This window comes from Sturnus vulgaris, chromosome 9 (genome assembly GCF_052056855.1).
Source record: "Sturnus vulgaris isolate bStuVul1 chromosome 9, bStuVul1.hap1, whole genome shotgun sequence".
Taxonomy (NCBI): domain Eukaryota; kingdom Metazoa; phylum Chordata; class Aves; order Passeriformes; family Sturnidae; genus Sturnus; species Sturnus vulgaris.
Genome location: NC_142251.1, coordinates 26,433,989 through 26,440,077, shown reverse-complemented (window position 1 = coordinate 26,440,077; position 6,089 = coordinate 26,433,989). Strand labels below are relative to the sequence as shown.

Here is a 6,089-nt window from a genome sequence, read left to right as displayed (position 1 = left end):
GTAAGAATTTGGACAAAAATAATACTGATAAAAGCAATCCAGGTTCTGTTCTGAGAGATGTAGATGAGGAGAGGTTTTAAGTGGAAAAGGGAAGCAAAGTAAATAGAAAAGACATCCCTGGTGAGCAAAGTCTGTTTCACCTTTTTCAGTGCAAAGATGATGATAATTACAGCAGTATATGATTTACTCAGCTTTTGTAGCCTTTTTTCTTGCATTCAAAAGAGAGATGGGAAAGGCTCAGGAAAATACAGAGAGGTGGGAAGGGTTCTGAAACAAAAAGCCTGCTTTCTATTGCTTTCTGCAGCTTTCTGCCTCTCTCCTGAAGGAATAAAAGATGTCAAATCTCCATATTTTGGGGCTCTGCCAGCTCTTCCCCACGCTGCATTTTCCTGAGCCCTTGCAGGAGTGGCTTTGCCTGGTGAAGGCAGGGAGAGGAGCAGGAGGTGTTCTCGACTGACTCCACACACGTTCTGACCCGCTGCACTGCACTGCTCATTAATATGGCATTTTTAGGGTAGGATGGCTCCTGGCTGGCAGGAGACAAAACTGTTGGAAGTACGTGCTGCAGCTGGAGCCAGGAATTGCAGGGGGACAGGTGGAGGTCTGTAAATAAGAACACTTGGAGCCTGTCTGTGCGATGCCAAAACCATTCCTGGCCAGGAGTGAGCTGAGCCCTTGTCCCTGCTTTAAACAGAAGGTCACTGCTGCTGGTGCTGCTGTTGTCACAGGGAGCCAAAGGACAAGATCTGCTCAGCTTTCAAGGGGTAAGTTCACAAAATATGTAAATAAATAAATATGTAAAAGCCCCTGAACTGACCATTTGTACAAGTTCACTGTGGTTTCTTAGCCCATCCACCTCCCTTGTCCCAGAGCCCATGGCACCTGCAGCACCTCTCCTGCTCCCCACATCCTGCAGGACAGCACCAAAAGGACCTGGAGGGGACTGGAGAGTGTCCAGGGAAGGGAACAGAGCTGGGGAAGGGGCTGGAGCACCAGGAGAGGCTGAGGGAGCTGGAAAGGGGCTCAGCCTGGAGAAGAGGAGGCTCAGGGGGGCCCCTGTGGCTCTGCACAACTCCCTGACAGGAGGGGACAGCTGGGGGGATTGGGCTCTGGGAACAGGGAACAGGGACAGGAGGAGAGGGAACGGCCTCAATTTGTACCGGGGCAGGTTCAGGTTGGAGATTGGGAAAACTTTCTTCACAAAAAAGAATTGTTAAGCACTGGCACAGGCCACCCAGGGCAGTGATGGAATCACCATCCCAAAAAAACATGTGGATGTGATGGTTTAGGACATTGTTTACTGGTGAATATGGTGGTGCTGGGTTAATGTTTGGACTCAATGATCTTGGAAGGTTTTTCCAACCTTAACAGTTCTGTGACTCCACGATTCTAGGACCTGCTCCTAAATGTGCCCGTTTGTAAAGATCAGATCTAGGCCTGACCTTAGGATGAAAACCTCAGGAGTGTGGGATTTGTGCAGAGCACTGTGTGAATATCCTACACTCACACTCTTTTTTCTGAAGCCAGTTTGCATTTATCTACCTTGGGTTTGGCTGTAAATCCCACTTTTGTGCTGTAGCTTTTCTTATGCCTTTTCTCTGGTCTCTGCATTAACATTGCTACTTCATATTCTGATGTTTTGGCATCTACCTTTGCAAACTGTTAAAAGTCAAGATTGCCTTGTTGAGTTTGAAGGGCAGAGCAATCTGAAGGGCAGCACTGATTTTTCTTTGACGTCTGCCTCATGAAATTGGCTCTATTGGTTCAGTATGACTTATGGGCCATTTCAATTTGTTGGGACTCTGCTGGGGTTTTTTTCCATTGATGTGGAGGACTGCAGGCCATGCATGGCAATGAGAAGTTCGACCCAATCTGTGTAATAGGCTCAGGAGGTGGATTAGAGCAATATTATCAAACCATATCAATTTTTATGCAGGTCCATTAATGAAGTCCATGTGGCTGATCTGTTTATAGACAGTGTTGTTTGGTATGTCATAGATCATTTTCTGCATAACTGAAATTATTATTGCAGACATGCAATCAATGAAATCTTCTTCTTCCAATTGGCACACTTGATTTTCCTCCTGAAATTTTGCTCAGGCTTTAATGGGAATAAATTTCCAGTCCAGCTAGGCTCTGACATCCAGTAAGTACACTGCAAAGGTCTATCCTTTGCCAGCAGTCACTCACTAGCAACAGTTCCTCAGGAAAGGAGCTGGGAATTCCAGTGGATCATGCTTTTGGAAAAAGGTAAACATGAGATGTGGATGTTCAGATAGGGGAATGGTTCAGAAGTGGAATAAGTTTGCTGCATTTAGTGGCAGTGGCTGAGCACCAAACTGCAGGAAAATGAGACTGAATCAGAGGGAGTCCAGAGACAGAGGACAAGAGTCAAGCTTTAGAAACCAAGACCCAGAAGAAAAGATTGAAGTTATTGTGTGGGTTAACTTTAGAGGAGAAAAGACAGAAAGGAAACACAATGGCCCAACCTCCCAGCATTTCTGTGGATGTTGAGCAGTTTCTTCCCCATGTCAGGGGCAAAACGTGAGGTGGCTTGGATGGCAGCAAATTTAATCTAATGCAGCTACATTAGGCTTATTATGAAATTTCTAATAGTTTGAAATATGTGTTGGAATTGATTTTTTAGAAAGATTATATAATCTCAGTTGCTGGATGTTTTAAAGACCAAGGTCCATATATACAAGAGGAATACAGCAGATATAGAGGGTTTGTAACCCTTCCTCAGTCTTTCCATATTTATTTTCCTGCAACACACATCTTTGTATGTACAAAAATCACACATATTTTCACTTCTTCCTCCCCAATTCTGACATGCAACTTTTCTTTGTGCTCTGTAAAGTTTGCTCATAGATAGTTCAACTTAAATAACATTCCCAGTGCGCTTTTCAGAAAGTCTTTTTCTGGGAATTTCACAATCAGATATTTGTGAATCACAGGGTCATAGAATCCTGGAATAGTTTGGGTTGGAAGGGACCTTAAAAATCATCTCATTCTAAATCCCTGGACAATGTCCACTAGTGGAAAGTAGTCACTAAACTGCTAAAGAAAGGAGTAACTCCATTTCAGTTTTTTGGAGGAGGGCTCTGGCCTGATCTGTGCTGACTCTGTATCATATATGCTACAATGGAAAAATAATTAATAATTATACCATTAATATTGCACATTTAGTGAAGAAGCAATCACATATAAATTTCCGTGTTTGTATCTTGATGAAGAAGAGTTTTGCCTGGATGATAAAGTGAATTTCATCTGACAGTAAGAAGCTCTCCTGTAATGGCAGAAAACAATGTGTTGATGTCTCCGGGTTACTTACAGGTTACTGAGCCTTTTGGAATATCTTTTCAATATCTTTGGGTTCTTTTCACTGCATTTAGTTTCCTTTCTCTGAGCACAAAAAAGAAAATATTCACTTGTAATAACAAATTCTCTGATGGCATGAAAACATTATTAAACAACTTCAGTAACTTCTAGAAGCATAAATGTAATATAGGAGAAACATTCCTTTACAAAAGTCGATTGGAGGTACGGTTTTGATGCAGTTTGTCAAATCCATCTTGTTTCTAAAGCATGATGGAAGTTAATATTGATTGCCATTTTAAAGCCCAGCTTGTGGGCTTTGTTCCACTCAGCTGCCAGCATTGTCATTCCCAGGGTTTATTTTTCCTGTGCTCTCAGATCATGGAGGCTACTGGAGCATGTTAGGGCTGGTAATAATGCAGCTGCTGATAAACAAAAGCTGTGAATATCAGCACAGCAGAATGAAGTGGAATAAGAAAATCTCTCCCTGCTGTGAACAGGTTAAGAGCACTAATCAAATTTTATTTAGGCAAAAACTCTTGTAGTAACAACAGCAGTCTACCCATGGTATCAGTTCTTTCTCTAATCTGCCAATAATGTATAATATCTGTCACTTATTTGATCTGAGATTTTGCCATCTGACTGATAGAATTATAAATTCTGAAGTTAAAGAAATCATTATTACCTATCACTGTTCTTTTCAAGTATGAAACTTTACCTTAATACCTTTAATTAAAAGGATTTATTGTTGACACTTCTGTGTTTTCCCAAAGTTCTCAGGTGTTTGTGCCTGAAGGTGTCCTCACTATGCAGTTCTAGGGGTAGGGAAGTTATGCCAGACCTCTCTTTGTTGTTGTCACATTCCAGTGTCCCTGGAATGTGGAGCCCAGGAGCAAAACTGGAGCCCTGGTGCTTCAGACTCTTGGCTTTAGAGGCAGAGGGACATGAGAAATGCTTCCAGAGCAACATCACAAACTCCAGCCTTACACTGAGCATGCTGTGCAGGTAGGAGGGCAACCAGAGCCCAGAATTTGCTCTAAAATGCCAGGAGGACAGCAGATCCCAGATGTGAGGTACTGCAACCCACAAGTCAATAGGTAGGGATGCTGCCGAACCTGTGGACCTGCAGGAATGCAGGAAGAGGAGTTCCTTCTTCTCCACGCTGAGCTGAAAGCCCTGAGCCTTTCCTTCACAGGAGGAATAAAAGATTCTCCGATAAAAACATCTCTGCTTTGTGCTGTCAGATGTCTTGAGGTACTCAACACACTGCTACAAAGCGTTCAGAGTGCTGTTCTTCCCTTGAATTGCTGTTTTTCACGGGAAGGTTGCTCAGCTGGAAAATGTCTTTGCTGGCAGACCCTCAGGAGGTTAAGCAGTGCATCACTGTTGGGCCGAGTTACAGCCTCAGCCCCCTGCCTCCCCAGATCTGCTTGGGGTTTTTTTTTCCATCCATCAAGACAGTTTTCTCCCTATCCTGGTGAGACAGAGAGCACTGCAGTTGCCTGTGCAAGTGAAGGCTTTATTAGCACATCTCCTTTGCACTGTCTGCTGATTAATGGGGCAAACAGCCCCAAACTCCTCGTGGGTGCAAACTTTCTATTACTTTGCTGCCCTCGGAGAAGCATCATCCTAAAAGAAAAGCCTCACAACATGATCTGTGTATGCATAAAGTGATTTATTTCAAAGGCACACTGTATTAGCAGTGCTTCCACCCATGTGCTCTTCCCCTGACAGAGACAAATTGCTATCTCAGCAGCTGGTCCTGCCAAGGCAATTTGCACTTGCTTTGCCAAGTGACAGGATACTCCACTCTGTACCCTTGTCCTCCCTGAGTTGTCTTGTTAAAACGTTTTTGGGCTGCAGGAGCTGATCTGCAGCAGTCAGTGAAGGCACTGGGATGATCAAAGGGCTGGAAAAGTAGTGAGGAATTTTCCTGCAGAAGGGAACTTTTAAACACCTCCCCCCTCCCCATCATTTGCTCTGGATGCTTAATCCTATTTAAATAACAACATGTCAAACATGCCCAGTCATCAGCTAGCAGGTGTCCCTGCTGAGATTTCCAGCTTGAAGTTTTCCAGCATCTTGGTGCGAGGATTTCTTTCCAAATATTGACTTTTAGTTTTCAAGGTTACTGATGATGTGCTCAGGCACAAGAGTTGTTCAGCCCTCATCAGGAAAAGAGGCAAATTAGAAGATGGATGTATTTATCAGGCAAATGGTCTGGCTGGATATATACCTTTGGATTTATCTGTAAGACCTTGTTTGAATAAATCCCTGTTTTTTTATAATTACCTGTTCAAACACCGTGAGCCTTTGTCTTTCAGCTCCTCAAAGAAAGAGCTCTAATTTATGATGTTTACATGGCAGTGTCTGTGTGCTGGCACCAAACAGGCTTCAATCTTCATCTCCTCCAAGAAAAAAAAAAAATCTTATTAAATAACAGTGAGAAACCTACAGGATCAATTGTGTGACAGTGCCTAATGTTGCACTTCCAGTCCAGGTAAGCCAATTACTGGAGGTATGATAAAGGACAAACTTCTGGCAGCTCTGCTCCATCCTTTAGCTGGTGGTGAGAGAAAGGGAGGGCAAAGCTGGATTTCTAGATCAGACCAAGTAAACTGAGCTGGCTTTTTTGGCTGTTACAGTGCTGAGGCTTTCACACCCTGACACTTCTTTCAGGACACCTGTTTCATGATTTAATAACTCGGGTGCTTGCAATTCTATGGCTGAACTAAAATTAGATGCTATGTTTGACTCATTAGTCTGGCTCT

The 6,089-nt window shown here is 43.3% G+C and overlaps 1 long non-coding RNA gene across 6 annotated transcripts in view; it reads left to right on the top strand.

Moving 5' to 3' along the window:
- Positions 1–264: 264 nt before the first annotated feature.
- The window catches only part of LOC148222867 (uncharacterized), a 55,566-nt gene continuing 49,741 nt past the window's right edge, over positions 265–6,089 (top strand). For all 6 annotated transcript variants that reach the window (XR_015805528.1, XR_015805531.1, XR_015805534.1 and 3 more), the window contains exon 1: positions 265–764. This is a non-coding gene — a long non-coding RNA (uncharacterized LOC148222867). The remainder of the gene's footprint in view (positions 765–6,089) is intronic.